Below are 15,970 nucleotides of genomic sequence, written 5' to 3'. Positions count from 1 at the left end.
TGCGTGAAATTAGTCATCAGAGATGTGAAAATTAAGAATCCCAGGGTCACTAGAGTAACACCAAAAAGCAGGAATATCAAATCCTGTGGAAGTGGAACTGCCACAGGCCTGCTCTGTGACTCCACCGAGGCCCCATCTCTCCGAATCTCCAGAGCCCGTATTACCTCATCCTCCCCCACCCCTGGAGGCTCTCGGGTTACTACTCTATTATTCTCATTATGAGAGTCCTGTGTGTTTACAGTTTGGTTTTGTAATTCCACTTCCTTGTTCCACCTGATGTCAAAAAATTAAAATTGAGGGAACTAGGGAGCTGAATCAGCAGTTAAGAGCACTTTCTGCTCTTCCTGACGAACAGAGTTCAGTTTCCAGCAAACCCCCTACCCCTTGGGCACAAGTATCTACAATTCTAGCTCCAGGGGATCTGATAGCTTCTTCTGTGGAAACACACACACACACACACACACACACACACACACACACACACACACACACACACGCCCATTCATACACACACAAATAATGTTTTTAATGAAATTGATCTCTTTGTGCATTTCTAGCTGCCAACAGCAGAGGGCGCTGGATACTTAAAAATACATCTGTGCCCTCCATTTGAATTGCCAGGTAAAAGAAGTATTTTAGTCTCTTGTTCACAGACCACAGAGTCTTGTTCACAGTCCACAGATGACGTTTTATGCTTCCTGGCTGATACGGACATTCCTCCAGATGTGTCAGGTCATTCTTCTGTTTCCCTGGAAGCTAAACTTCCCTGAGAGACGAGTGCTTCCACCGCTGAGCTCCTGAGAAAGACTCTTAGATCTGCTCTGGTGCCGTTGGTTTGTATCAGTTTATGTGCCAGAAATTTAATCCCCAGTGCAACAATGTTGAGAGTGGGGTGGGACCTCTAAGAAATCATTAGTTATATACGTCTGGAACCGTAGTGCTTGAAAGCTGAAGCAGAGACCGTACCTCAAAACAAAAATAAGTAATTAGGTCATTAGGGCAGAACTAATGGGTTTATGGTTTTTACAGTAGGAATGGGCTGGCTCTTGCTGGAGTCGATTTCTTAGAAAAATATGTTTGGCTTTTGTGGTGGCTGTTCTTGGTTGTCAACCTGACTATAACTAGAATGAACTACAATCCAGAAAGGGACAGCACACTTGTGACCTGGATCTTGGGGCAGGAAGACACAAGCTTTTGATCCAGGTCTTAAGGTGGGATGACCTAGGCTCTTCATCCGGATCAATGCAGACCTTTAATCCAGATCTTGAGGCTCACCTTTAATCTGGTCCTTACCTCCTGCTAGAGACCCACATAAGGACAGTGGAAGGAGGAAGGGTTCAATTGCTCTCCACCTGCTTGCACAAACTTTGCCAGTGCATCTGTCGAACCTACTTCTTCAGGATTCCAGCTTATACAGAAGACCAGCTGAGACACCGGCCTCCTGTGACTGAGCACTTCTAGATCCTTAGACTCTCCCTGCGCAGCTGCCCCTTGTTGGGGTAGTTGGACCGCAGACTGTAAGCGATTCCATAAGCTCACTTTATTCGTTCCATAAATTCTGTGACTCTAGAGAACCTGACTAATATAGTTCTCTCCTCTTAAACAAACTTTCAGACTTTTGCCTGATTTCCTCATTCACACTCTTCAAGCCTCTTTTGTGACATGAACACTTGTCGCTTTGCTTGTTTTTTTCCCAACCACTTACTTAGACTTTGAACTCTGGTAGCCAGGGAGCATGCCTTCAATCCCAGCACTTGGAGGACAGAGACTGGCAAAGGTCTACAGAGTGAGTCTGAGGACAGCCAGAAGAAAAAAAGAGAGAGAGAAAAAAGAAGGAAGAAAGAAAGAAAATTAAACTCCCTATATTAGTCAGTTCCTCAATTCTTTAATACATATCTAAGATTATCTGCTTATAAAGGTAAAAGCTTCATTTGGCTCATGGTTTGGAGGTTCTGATCTTGACCAGCTGGTTCTGTTACCTTTGGCCTGTATGGAGGCAGCCATGGAGGCATGGTAATGGAGCAAATCTACTTAAACCACAGGAGGAGCAGAAAGCAAAAGGAAGAGGCCAGCACGCTTTAATCCATGCCGTCAAGGACTCACAGATCCCTGCTTCTGTAACATCCCACAGTCTGTCAGTGACACCATATGGGGGACCAAGCTTTAACACGTGGGCCTTTGGCAATAATTAAAGTCCAAGCTATAGAAATATCCTTATCTTTTGGAGATACATATTGTGATATTAATCTATTGAAATATTTATGTTTGATGTATTAGTTTTCTATTCATCCATAATCGGCTATCAAAACGTAACGTCTTGCCGGACAGTGGTGGTACGCACCTTTGATCCCAGCATTCGGGAGGCAGAAACAGGCAGATTCTGTGAGTTTGAAGCCAGCCTGGTCTACAGAGTGAGTTCCAGGACAGCCAGGGCTTATACAGAGAAATCCCGTCTCGAAACAAGCAAACGCAACACTGTCTTACTACAACTGTGAATACTGTCGGTGCCCACAGTTTTCATGGTCAGGAGACCATTTATCACCTCCCAGGATCTCAGGCTTGGATGCCTTGTCTCATCCCAGTGTGACAGGGCAAGGCAGGGCAGACACACCAGAAAAGGGCACTTCTGTACTCTTTTTTTAATTTTGTGTATATGAGTACACTGTAGCTGTCTTCAGACACACCAGAAGAGGGCACTGAGTTCCATTAGAGAGGATTGTGAGCCACCATGTGGTTGATGGGAATTGAACTCAGGACCTTTGGAAGAGCAGTCAGTAGTCTTAACCGCTGAGCCAACTCTCCAGCCCCCGTCTTGTCCTCGTGTGGAGGCTATTTCAGGTGTTGGTAGAATTTGATCTCCTTAATGGAGAATCCCATGGAAAATTACCAAACTCTGTTCTAGGAAACCAAGGTCAACATGTCTCAACAAACTTACCTTAGCTTCCATCAAACTGCCTGCTCATGCAGAAGCCCCTCTAACTTAGCTTCCATTAAACCGGTTCCTCTGAGAAGCCCCCCGCAGCTGCCAACAGAGACTGCAGGACGAGGTGTTGCCTTCAAAACCACAGATTCCGACACTTAGGGTTACACTAACGTCTGGAATGCCTGAGTGTGGTCCTTGCTGGCTGGAAAAAAAAAAGACTTTCAGTTGGCTATAGATTGTATCTGGCAGGTCATTTCTGGTGGGCTCCGTAACGCTAACAGCATTCCAAGGGCAGAAGCTCACAATACAAATCATATTGAGAACAGGTCCTGGGCTGGAGAGATGGCTCAGTGGTTAAGAGCACAGGCTGCTCTTCCAGAGGTCCTGAGTTCAAATCCCAGCAGCCACATGATGGCTCACCACCATCTGCTGTTCACTCCTGCTATATCTGAAGATAGCTACAGTGTACTCATATACATAAAATAAATACGTAAATCTTAACAAAAAAGAAAGAAAGAAAGAGAGAAAGAAAGAAAGAAAGAAAGAAAGAAAGAAAGAAAGAAAGAAAGAAAGAAAGGAAGGAAGGAAGAAAGAAAGAGTTTCTTAGTATGAAAACCCGAGAACCGAAAAGACAAGTTATGTGGGTTGGATCGGTGGCTTGGTGGGTAAAGTGTCTGATGTACAAACAGGAGGCTCAAAACTCAATACCTCAGAGTTCACATGAAAAGCTGTGTGTGGTGATACACTCCTCTACTCAGAGTGGGGAGACAGAGACAGGAGGAGCCCTAGAGCTCAATGGCCACCAGTCTAGACAAATCAGCAAGTTCCAGACTCAGAGAGAGACCATACCTCTAAACAAAATAAGGTGGATAGATTAATCGAGGAAGACAAAGTCTGCTCTGGCCTCCACACATGCATGTACACACTTGTATGCACACCTTTATGCATACCCAACACACACACAAACACACAAACTTAAGAAAAAGTGAGCTGTCTTTCCTGCCCCTACACACAGTGGCAGAGTAAGCACCTGCTCTTTGGTCTATATTTCCCTAGTCTAACACAGGATGCAGGAGGGAGGTGTATGTTGGGGGACAACTACCACAGGGAAGTTCTGCTCCAAAGCTGTGTGTGAGTTCTGAGTCCAGCAAGACACATAATGTTGGTGTTTGTTTCCGCTCTGGGACAAGAGTCTGAGGAGGATATTTTACATATCAGAGCAGGCTGCCCTCCAGGTTCTCCCAGCATCCCTTAGTCCCTACCTGGCAAACCCTGTCTCTAATCCTGAACTTTCCAGACCTTTCCCCAGAGGTTCCTCCCTATATAATCTAGACATTTTGGTCTCCCTCTCTCTCCTTCTCCTCTCCTCTCTCAAGAGTACACACACTTTCTCTGAGTTATTACTCTTTGTCATAAACACCCTGGATTTACTGCTGAAAGGTTTTCTTAAATTTTTGTTGTTGTTGTTGTTGTTCGGGGAACTATGGAAATTCAGAGTTATTTTGCTTTTTTTGTTGTTTGTTTGTTTGTTTGTTTTTTCTTTTTCTTTTTCTTTTTTTTTTTCGGAGCTGGGGACCGAACTCAGGGCCTTGCGCATGCTAGGCAAGCGCTCTACCACTGAGCTAAATCCCCAACCCCGAGTTATTTTGCTTTTAAAGGTCAAAAAAAGCTTTGCTTTTTTTTTCAGTCGTGTATGCACGTGAAAGTCTGCTTGTGGGGGATGCCCACAGAGGCCTTGCCATATTCAAATCTCCTTGAAACTGGGGTCAAAGACAGTTGTGAGCCACCTGATGTGGGTGCTAGGTATTGAACTCTGGTCCTCTGAGAGAGCAGCACACAATTTTAACCGCTGGCCATCTCTCCAAGCCCTGCCTTCCCCAAAGATTTCATTTCATGGGCATCCTACTCCTTCTGAGGTATGAAGACAGACAGGAAAAATTAAGAAGAAGAAGCGGTGACCAGGGGACAACATCCCTCACTTAAGAATCTAGCAGAGAGCAAGTTCAGCGGGACTGATAAAATCAAAGAGGCCTACAGAGACAGTGTTTAACTTCCCTGCAGAAGTCTCAGGCACGGATGTTGAAAACATCCAGCTGTGTTTGTGCAGGACCTAGAGTGAAGTGGGTATGTGTGAGCTTAGAATTCAGCTTTTCAGCACTCACCAGCCCATCCTACGATCAAAGGATTTACAAAGGAAATCTGTTAAGATAAGAGAAGCTAGCTTGTACTTTTGTACCTAATTTCTAAACTTTGATTAATCCTTGAACCTTGTTGCAAATTACTTTAGGGGCAATGTGACTTTCAAAAACACAGAAGTGTCTGTCGGGGTGTGTGTGTGTGTGTGTGTGTGTGTGTGTGTGTGTGTGTGTGTGTGTGTAGACTGTGAAGACAATCCAAAGTTTCTCTCTCTCCTGCCAGAGCAGAAGTATATGCACTCTTATCTCTACTTAATCAACTCTGTTCTCTTTTTTTGTTGTTGTTTTGTTTTTGCAAGACGGGGTTTCTCTGTGTAACCCATACTGTCCTGGAACTTGATCTGTAGACCAGGCTGGCCTCAAACTCAGAGATGCACCTGCCTCTGCCTGCCTCCTGGGTGCTGGGATAAAAGGTGTGTGTCACCACCACCCAGCTAACTCTGTACTCTTTTGCTCTGATTTATATTGAAATTCTCTTTTTCTACTGAGGCAGGACTTCAGGTATCCCAGGTTAGTCTCCAACTGAGTCTGTAACCAAAGATGACCTTGAACTTCTGGTTCTTCCTTCTCCACCTCCTAAGCTGAGATAACTGGTCTACCTTACCACTCCTGGTTCTATGTGCTGCAGAGGATTGGATCCTGGGTCTCATGCATACCAAGAGAATGCTCAACTAAGTTCTACTCCCTAAAGTTCTTTCCTGTGACCTTAGTTAAGGATCCTGCTTTACATGACCATTGTGGGGTGAGAATTCCTTGGGCTCCTACAGGCATCGCTGAGCTACGTCCCTGATTACAGCTGGTTCAATCAGCTGGCTTCTTCAGCCAGAGCCAGGACACTTTGCCAACGAGGGTGCCAAGTCAAGGGTCATCCCTTGAGGACAAACATGTCCCTAAAACTGGTCTTCTAGGAGCTGCACTTGGACTATTATCCCACGGCAAGCCAACCCTGCCTGTGACCGAGAAGAAACCCATACTGTCTTTTACAGCCACTGCGGGAGTCAGAGAACAATACTACTGTCTTCTGCTGATTTCACAGACTGCCTTTCACTCTGTGAGGCAGGAGAACACTCCAGAGCACGGGCATCAGGAGGTGACGATCATCAGGGACCATTCTGAGGGCAAAGTACCACACGTAAAGAGAAAATAATGTTAGTCACTTGCTAGAACATCCTGTTCCGGGATGGGGTAGGGATTTGGTGGATAAAACAGTTCTGTATTACCAGGGTTAGGCAAAGGCTACTGGCTGTGTGAGTCTGGTCCAATGGGGGCTCTGCCACATACACACTAATGTGACAGAGGGACAAGTAGCGGGAAAAGTCAGAGAATGGAGGTTTAATTGGCACAGTTATTTTGGGAGAGGAAAAGAGGTCCCCGTGACCACCCACTTCCACATCCATTTTTGAGGTACTGATAGATACTTTAAGTTTAGAGGGGAAATTGGTGCCTGAGATGGGATTTGTATAATTAAGCATTCTTGGTGAAGGGTTAGCCCTTATCTCAGTTCTGGAGTAGTTTGTGCTGTCATTACTTGAAGGGAGTAATCCAGTTCCTACAATGTGGCTACTCTTCCGGTACCCACCTCAGGGGGTGTTGGGGAGGCTGGGGAGGGTGGGTTTGGGGGCAGCATCCTCACCAGCATAGATAATTGTTCCTTCTCTGTTAGGCTTGCAGATGCAGTGTATTTTCACTCAGTTCTCACTCCAGGGTAACTGGAGGAGACAGTGACTCAGCAGGAAGGGCTTAAGGAGTCAGAGGAGCCAAAGAAAGGCGAAGTGGAATCCGGTAAACCAGGAACAGGACCAGTGGTTCTCAACCTGTGGATCGTGACCCCCTGGGGAGGGTCACATATCAGATGTCCTGCCTATCAGATGTTCACATTGCAATTCATAACGGTAGCAAACTTACAGTTATGAAGTAGCCACAAAATAACTTCATGGCTGGGGGTCACCACAGCATGAGGAACTGTATTAAAGGGTCACAGCGTCAGTCCCATTACCCCACACTGCCTGCTTTATCTATTTAGCAGGTACGACAAAACGGTAGCTGTTCTATAAGCCTAAGATGCTATCTAATGACATTCTTAGCTCTTGGGTCAGCGGAAGCTGGTGTTCTGATAAATTAATAGCTTCCTAGTATTATCCTCATCATCGCCGTCATAGTCATTAATCATCACCACCACAAGGTACTCGTTCAGATACAGAGTGGGACAAAGATTGGCCTGGCTCTTCCAGAAGCTAAAACTATTTCCAGATAAAGGAATTAGCCTCTGAACTGAGAAAGTTCCAATCTCTCCACAGTGCTGAAATCCCAATTCACAGACATAAAAACTCTTTCCAGGAGTTTTTGTTCACAGCCAGACAGGGCTTCTTTTCAGGAATTTTCATTCACAAATCTCTGGCCTCCGCCCACACATAACCCAAATGTGCATGTGCCCAATAATTTAGCAGACAAAAAGCTGCGGAAGGCTACGCATGACCTATATACATATAAACCAGGCAGTGATGGTCCATGCCTTTAACCTCAGCACTTGGAAGGCAGAGGCAGGCAGATCTACATTGAGGGCAGCCTGGTCTACAGAGTGAGTTCCAGGACAGCCGGGGCTACCCAGAGAAACCTGTCTTAAAAAAACAAAACATATGTTAAAAGAATTAATACGTAGTATGTAAATTGTATAGTTATACAAATGCATATTAGGAATATAAAATGTATAGAAAATAAATAGTAAGTCATGATAATAGTTATTTTCAGGTGGAGAAAGCAGGGATAAAAGGTTGTAGATTTGATAAGTTTATCCTCTCTCTCTTTTTCCTTTTTCTTGAGACAGGGTCTCATTATGTAGCTCTGGCTGGTCCGGAACTCACTAAGTAGGCCTGTAGACCCAGGCTATCCTTGAGCTCACAGAGATCTCTCTGCCTCCAGAGTGCAGGTATCAAAGGTATGTGCCACCATAGCCAGACAACTGTATAACAACTTTCCTCTCTGATACGTTCAACTGACTTTGTCTTGTGCTATTCCCATTAAAGTGGAGTAAAAAACAAAGGTCAAAATATCACACTGTGACTGGAGAGATGACTCAGTGGCTAAGAGCACTGACTACTCTTCCAGAGATCCTGAGTTCAATTCCCAGCAACCACGTGATGGCTCACAACCATCTGTAAGGAAATCCAACGTCCTCTTCTGGTGTGTCTGAAGACAGTGACTGTACAGGGTACTTACATAAAACAAACAAATAAATACTTTTTAAAAATCACAATGGCAGCTTCGAACTGTTAGGGATTTCTTTAATATTTACATTGAAAAAGGAATTGAAAGCATTATTTCTAAGTTGTCTCAACATAAATTTGGTCACATGAGTTCAATGAGTCACAACAAACTCCTCTTGGGGCCCTGTACTTTGTTCTGTATTTGTTCCAACAGAGCATGTGTGTCAGGAGGTAACGGGAAACCCGGAAACAGCAGCTGTAACCTTGTGATTAACTTGTGTGTGGGAAGTCGTAAAGAGGCGGGTGAGTAGCAGACAGAGCAGTGAATTAGACTGACTTGTAGGACCATTGCAAAATAGGGGCAAATTGTCAGACTGATTGATTTTTAAGGGTCAGAAAGGACTAGGATATAGCCTTATGACTCAGCAAAACCGATGGTGGATATATGGTTGTTTGTTATTATATACCTTTTTTATTATTTCTCTCTCTCTCTCTCTCTCTCTCTCTCTCTCTCGTGTATATGCACTTGCACGCATGTGCATTGAATAGTTTTATCTTAACTTGATACAATCTAAAGTCATCTGAGCGGAGGGAACCTCAATTAAGAAAAGGCCTCTGGGGCTGGGGATTTAGCTCAGTGGTAGAGCGCTTGCCTAGGAAGCGCAAGGCCCTGGGTTCGGTCCCCAGCTCCGAAAAAAAAGAACCAAAAAAAAAAAAAAGAAAAGGCCTCTATAAGACCTATAGGTAAGCATGCGAGGTGTTTTCTTGATTAGTAATTGATACAGGAGAACCCGGTCCATTATGGGTGGTATCATCCCTAGGCTGGGAGTCCTGGGCTCTATAAGAAAGAAGGCTAAGCAAGCCATGATGAACAAGCCAGTAAGCAGCACCCCTCCATGTCCTCTGCATCAGCTCCTGTCTCCAGGTTCTTGCCCTGTGTGAGTTCCTGTCCTGACTTCCTACAGTGGTGAACAGTGATATAAAAGTGTAAGCCAAAGAAACCCTATCTTCCCAACTGGATTTTTAGTCATATTGTTTCATCATAGCAAAAGAAACCCTGAGACTCACTTGTGTGTGTGTGTGTGTGTGTGTGTGTGTGTGTGTGTGTGTGTGTGTCCGCACCCCTGTACACATGAAGGCTGGAAGACAGTCCCATTGTCAACTTCAGGAATGCCACTGACATCCTGTTCCTCTGAGATAAGGCCTCTCATTTGTCTGGAGTTCACCAAGACAGCTAGATAGTCTGGCCAGTGGGCCCCAGGCTTCCATCAGTCCCTCCTCAGAGCTGCTGGCTATGTCTGTCCCAGACATACCCAGAGTTTTTATGAGGGTTCTAGATATCGAACTTAGGGCTTCATGCTAGCAAAATCTACATGCGTTCACGTGTGGACGGAGGCCAGAAATGGAGAAAGAAATACTTACTTTGGCTCGTGATTTCAGAGGGTTTTTGCCTACAGTCACTTGGTTCTGAGCTTTTAGGGTAGAAGACCACTCATGGCCGCCAAGAAGCGGAGGGTAGAGAAGAGAATAGAGGAGAGGTATAGGGACGAGAGAAGAGAGATCCTGTGGTCTTATTTTGAAACATTTCACAATAACAAATAATTTCTTAGAAAAAATAAAAACGAAAACCCAAGCCCTACTTACACTCTTGTACCTGAATTCTCAGGCAGCAACGAAACAAAAGAAGCAAACAATTCCTGGTATTGTCATATTAACTGAAAGAAGATCTTTCAGAGAATTTAAGTAAGGGTTTTGTTTTTGTTTTTGCTTTTTTTTTTTTTTTTTTTTTTTTTTTTGCAACAGGAGCAGTTGATCTGAAGCAGAATTACAATAAAGATGTAGGGGCTCCGGGTTTGAAGGACAGAAGGGCAGGAGGGGAACTCCACAGATCTTTGTTACCATAAAGCGTTCTTACAGGGTACATTGATTCTGCCTACACAGACTGTTTAATTTTCTTGTCGATTCAGGTCTCATTCACACAAACCCAGGTCTGCTTCTGAGTCTTTTGCTGAGCACAGTGCTTTGCCAGATAGTTTCTGCTTCCTGTTTTGAGTTTTTATTTCCCCAGGAGTGATCTGCCTTTTAAACAAATGCTTGCTTTAGAGAAAGAAGAAGAAAGAGGAACTGAGTGTTAACTATTTTTGTTTTCGAGCTAACGCTATCATGTGTGTGTTTGACTGCCCACCACAAGCCAGTCTACGGCTTGTGCACTGCAGAGATGTCTGGGGAAGTTGGGGTTCCAGTATACCAATGGAAAGCAATAGGGGATTTTGCCAGCCCTCTTCCAGCTCGTTAAGGGGTTGCAATCGGATGTACAGTAAGAGATCATATTGGCTATAGTTCTTTGGTTTACTAAAAATCTAAATTTGAAAAAGAAGTTCAGTTTTGGAGAAGGAGGTGAAAGAGAAGGGGGGGGGGGGCTACTGATAACAGGAACTCTTTCAACAAGTCAGGGTGTGTCAGCTCAGACTCAGCCCGGCCTCTCAGCATCTCTTTCTCCTAGCTGTGAACCAGCTGCTCACTGGGCCTTTGCTGCTTCAGCCCAGGTAGCCTTCAAGGCCTCACTCAATTCATGCGTTAGAAAAAAAAAAAATCAAGGTCCTGGGCTATTCATGGACAAAGGTATTCATTCCAGCTGTAAAATTATACAACCGAAAGCAGACAGGGAGTTGGGACTGGGAACGTGGCTCTGTTGGTAGAGCTTTTCACGCTGCACCACTTGTACACACAGTGCTTGCACACTTAACTAAGTGCCCCGGATGCCTGTCATCCCCATTCCGGGACCTGGGAGGCAGAGGCAAGAGGATCAGAAGCTCAAGGTCATTTCTTTTGGGCTACACAGTGACTATGAGGCCAGTTTAGGCCACATCAGAACAATCCAGGGCCAGGGGGTTAGTTATTCTAGAAAAGTCACCAGCCTTTGAATGGAGAGGGCTCTTTAAGTCAGCTCCTCATTTGACATTCAGCCAGCATTTGCTAAGCCATTTGCTAAGCGCTCACGGTGTTTTGCAGAGTGGAATAAAAGCACATCTCGGAACCTCACCGGGGACTAAGCAGTGATTCTGAGCCAGACGTGGTTTCAGGAAGCTGAAAGATCTCTTCAGGAACACAGCAGAGCAGTCCTGCCTTCCTCATCCAGAGCCGGGAGAAAGTGCTCTCCAAGATGACCCGCTAGGGAGGATACTGTCTGCAAACCTTTCAGCTCTAGCTCCAGAGGACACCTGCCTGGTGTAGGAAGCTGCCCATTTGAATATGCTGATGGAAGGGAGGTGACTTGTAAAAGCTGAAGTGGACCGGACCAGGGGGGGTAGGACTAGAGCAAATGTTGGCTTGTCCCCAAGTCCCACACCGTTCTAGGCTTCATTCGACAGGCGTGAAAACATTTAATCCTCAGAGGGAGAGGGAGGTAGGTATTATCGTTAGCCCCATTTCTCAGCTGGGAAAGCTGAGGCACAGGAAGATAATTAACACTTTTATGAATGCCAATAATGAGCAGTAGACCTGGACTTAATCTCCTATTCCTGGAGGACTAAAGTGGGGCCTAACTAACCTCCCTATGTGGGTCTATAAAGTGAAGATCCAGTGTGATGGTTTTCTGTGGCTGTTGGGATATGGATTAGGGCACCAAACGCGTAAAAAGATGCAAGCAAGAAGCCCTGAGTTCAATCCCCAGCACCCACGTAAGGAACGATGCGGTGTGCTCCGAGCCCCAGTTTTGGGGAGGTGGAAAGAGATGGCTATCTGTTGGCCAGACAATAAAGCCCCAGATCCAGCAAAAGACTCGTCCTAAAGAAATAAGACGGCGAAGCCTGACAGTGGTTGCGCATGCCTTTGATCCCAGCACTCGGGAGGCAGAGACAGGCAGATCTCTGTGAGTTCGAGGCCAGTTTGGTCAACAGAGCGAGTTCCAGGCCAGCCAGGGCAGCACCGAGAAACCCTGTCTTGGAAAAACAAAACAAAACAAAAACAAAGCAATAAATAAGATAAAAACAATTGAGGAAGACACCCATTGCCAGCCTCTGGTCTTCATATGCAAGAACATACTTGTGCATACATACTAGAACACATGACACATATACACGAACATGCCTATAGACAGATTCATGTGCACATAAAAGAAGAAAGGCAAAGAAGTCACCTGCCTCTGTGGTGTGGGGGAGGAACTGTGAGTTTGAACGCACAGAGACTTTTGAGGAGCTAACACCATTTTACTTTTGAGGCAGGGAGTGAGTAGATGGGATGGCCATGTGTGTTGCTTACATGGGTTTTGAAAGAGGACCTCCCTAAATAGAACTGGGCGAACTTGAACTCAGAACCCTTCATCCTCAGCTGACAACAGAGGCACACATTGCCATGCGCTCGCCGCTTGTTGATGTTTAAACCACAGCTCTCACCTTAAAGGGCATAAGAGGTAGCTCATTCTGGAGTCACTTTGAATGACCGTGGTCTGGGGACATAGATTTAGGTTACCCTAAATTCTACCTTCCAAGGTAGAAGCAGTTTCACAGGGTGTTTGCAGCTTTACAGAAAAAGAAAGTCCTAAATCAAGGCAAGTTTAAATACATCGGTGTGTATACTAGAGAGAGAGCTGGGATGAAATGGAGAGAGACATTCCATAGGCCTAAGACGCTATCTGATGTCAGGCTTAGCTCTTGGATCAGCAGAAGCTGGTGTTCTGCTGTTAATAGCTTCTAAGAGATGATGATGATGATGATGATGATGATGATGATGATGATGATGATGATTACAAAGTGTTAATTCAGATGTCGAGTGGAGTAAGGCATGGCCGTTCCAGAAGATAAAACTAACCCAAAATTAAGTAACTATTAGCTTCTGAACCTACAGAATCCCAATCCCTCTACAGTGCTGGGCTGAATTAATTCCAGTCCGTCCACCAGTCTCCGCAGACACAGGCAGGCTCCTTCCCACAATTCCAGTCGGTCCACCAGTCTCTGCAGACACAGGCCCTCCCAGGACTTTTGTTCACAGCCAGACACGGCTTCTTTTCGGGAATTTTCATTCTCATAACAATTATACTTTATACTGTCTTCTGTGTTCTTTTTATATTCTACAACACATACTAACACACAAACAGACCTCTGGAATTTGGCGTCAGGAGCCTCTCAAGAAGAGGAAAGTGTTCAAGGATGGGCCCCAGGCAGGATGGACTTGGTTCATTTGAATTTCAGTTAAGAAGCCAATGAGGCTGGGATAGGTGGAAGCCAGAGGTCAGGGGGTGGTGAGAGGAAGCCAGGAAAGTAGGTCACAGGAGCCACGGGAAGCTATGGCCTGAGCAGATTAGCGATCTGTAAAATTTGGATATTGAAAAATGTGATTCTAAGGCTGCAGAGATGGTTCCTCAGATAAAGACGCCTGCAGTCAAAGCTGGTGACCTGATTGAGATCCCAAGGACCCACAGGGTGGAAGGAGAGGACCAACTCCCTCGAGTTGTCCCCTGATAGACACACACCTGGTGTAGCACCTATACACACAGAAATCAAGCAAATGTAGGACTTTTAAAGTGTGCCTCTGAGGTGGAATGTCCGCCTAGCTCGCACAAGACCTTAGTGACACAAACACTAACAAACACTCAGACCGCTGCGTTGAATTTGAAGACGGCCGTGAGGTTTGCTTAGGAAGGGCTATCAGGGATGAATGAAGAAAACACAGGACAATTGCTGAGCAGCTCAGATGAGTCTCATTGACTTTGGGTTTTTTGTTTTGTTGTTGTTGTTGTTGTTGCTGTTGTTGTTGTTGTTGAATGTAGACCAGGCTAGCCTGAGAGAGATCTGCCTGCCTCTGCCTCCTGAGTGCTGGGGATAAAGGTGTGCCCTACTACATCTGGCTTTGACCTTATCATTTAAAGCAAGTCATTTTGCTTACCCGCAAAATGGAGTTAGAATCCACGAATAGCTGCTGTTTCTCTTTGGTCGCAGTTTGGGGAGCTTAGGGAAAAAGCCACCTCTAAGTTCCCTTCGGGTTGTTGACTGAATGGGTTGTAGGGTTGGTGTCCCTATTTCTATGCTAGTGGTGTCAGGGGATTCCCCAGCTCCTGTCTGCAGGAACTTGGCCGTCCCTTCACCGTCAAACCTTCCTGCTGTCACCAGCCACTAAAATCTCTCCCCCCACCTTCTGGGTGTTTGCTGTCTTGCTGATCCCTTTGGCCACTGCAGCAGCCTGGCTCATTGGAGGGCCCCCAGAACACAGCCTACCACTGAGTTAAGGAGATGATTAATCACTGAAGGAAAGCTCAGCAAACAGCCTGCCTTCTGGGCAGACATCACTGCTGAGCCGAATCCCCAGCCTCATGACACCCGTTTTTCACTTAGATTCTCTTGAGACAAAGTCTCATATAGGCCATATTACCGATCCTTCTGTCTCCACCCTCTAAGTACCTGGAGGATGGGCATAGGAAGCTATGCCTGTCCAATTCAATTACTATATTTTTTTTTACTAAGCACCTACTATGTGGTAATAATGGTTACCATTTCAGGTCTGAGGGTTTAGGAAATAAATAGGCCCTAGCTACCAAGCAATGTAAAGTTTGTTATCAACCAGAAAACCAACACATTTATTTTCCCTCCCTCCCTCCTTCCTTCTGACCCTCCTTCCTTCTGTCCTTCCTTTCTGTGCTAGGGATCAAACTCAGGGCAATTCAAGGCAAGCACTTTCCAGCTTCCTATAGCTCCAACCCCTCCTTCTCTCCCTTCTTTTCACATTTCTTTGTTTTAATTTTTTTTTTAAGACAGGACCTTGTTCTAGGCTGTTCTGGAACTCGACCCTGGTTGTTCCTCAGACACGTGGTAATTCGCCTCATTGCTAGAGCTGGCATTACAGATATTTGCCACTAATTTAGACGCTCAGATGGCGAGAGGAAAGGCGTGTAGGTTGTTTTAAGTCAACTGGCTCAAAACAGATGCTCTGAGGAGGGGTTACCCTCAAGACTGGAAGGGGAAGGACATTTTGGGAACTTACTGCTGCACACACAAAAGCTGGAGCTGGGCCGGGTTGTGAAATGCAGGAAACGAGGTCACAAGGAGAGCCTGGGGTTAGAGAATAGTAGGGTGTTTTTTGGGAGGGATGTGAATGGTTTTGTGTTGGGGATTATGACATGAGGTGTTGGAAAATAGTGGTGATGGTAGCAGAAACCTGTGGTATCACCGATGCCAGTAGCACACAAATTGGTGTAATGGTGGGGGGAGAGACAGCACAGCAGTTAAGGGAGCTTGAGTTCAGTTCCCAGAGCCCACATAGGGCAGCTCACAACTCCCTTTCTATGAGGTTCAACACCCTCCTCTGGCTTCCTTGGACACCATCACACACCTGCGTACACAAATTTTTAAAATCTAAATGGAAAAAAAGGGGGAGGGTTAAATGAAAATTTTTATGTTATATATAAAACCACCACAATTTTAAAAAAGGAAAAGGAAAGGTAAATAGTGCGTGACTAGAATAGGAATAATGGAATTGAGAGCAAGAGGAGAAAACAAAAGGGCTGGAGAGATAGCCTAGTGGTTAGGAGCACCGGCTTCTCTTGCAAAGGACCCAGGTTCAACTTCCAGGACCCACATGACAGCTCACAACTGTCTCTAACTCCAGTTCCAGGGGATCTGACATCCTTATACCTACCTACATGCAGACAAAACAGC

General features: G+C 45.4%; 1 long non-coding RNA gene across 2 annotated transcripts; it reads right to left on the bottom strand.

Annotated features, from left to right (window-relative positions):
* Positions 1-505: 505 nt before the first annotated feature.
* On the bottom strand, positions 506-11,544 carry LOC102548124 (uncharacterized). Of its 2 annotated transcripts, none has more exons than XR_015623316.1 (4): positions 11,365-11,544; positions 2,936-3,121; positions 1,706-1,792; positions 506-966 (listed from the first exon to the last, which is right to left on the bottom strand). It is a non-coding gene; the product is annotated as an uncharacterized LOC102548124 (long non-coding RNA). The 2 variants fall into 2 exon arrangements; XR_015623315.1 differs by having other exon boundaries at positions 2,936-3,125; positions 11,365-11,527.
* Positions 11,545-15,970: the final 4,426 nt, after the last annotated feature.

Source organism: Rattus norvegicus, chromosome 6 (assembly GCF_021556685.1).
Source record: "Rattus norvegicus strain SHRSP/BbbUtx chromosome 6, alternate assembly SHRSP_T2T, whole genome shotgun sequence".
Classification (NCBI taxonomy): Eukaryota; Metazoa; Chordata; class Mammalia; order Rodentia; family Muridae; genus Rattus; species Rattus norvegicus.
This window is presented reverse-complemented; position numbering and strand designations above follow the sequence as displayed.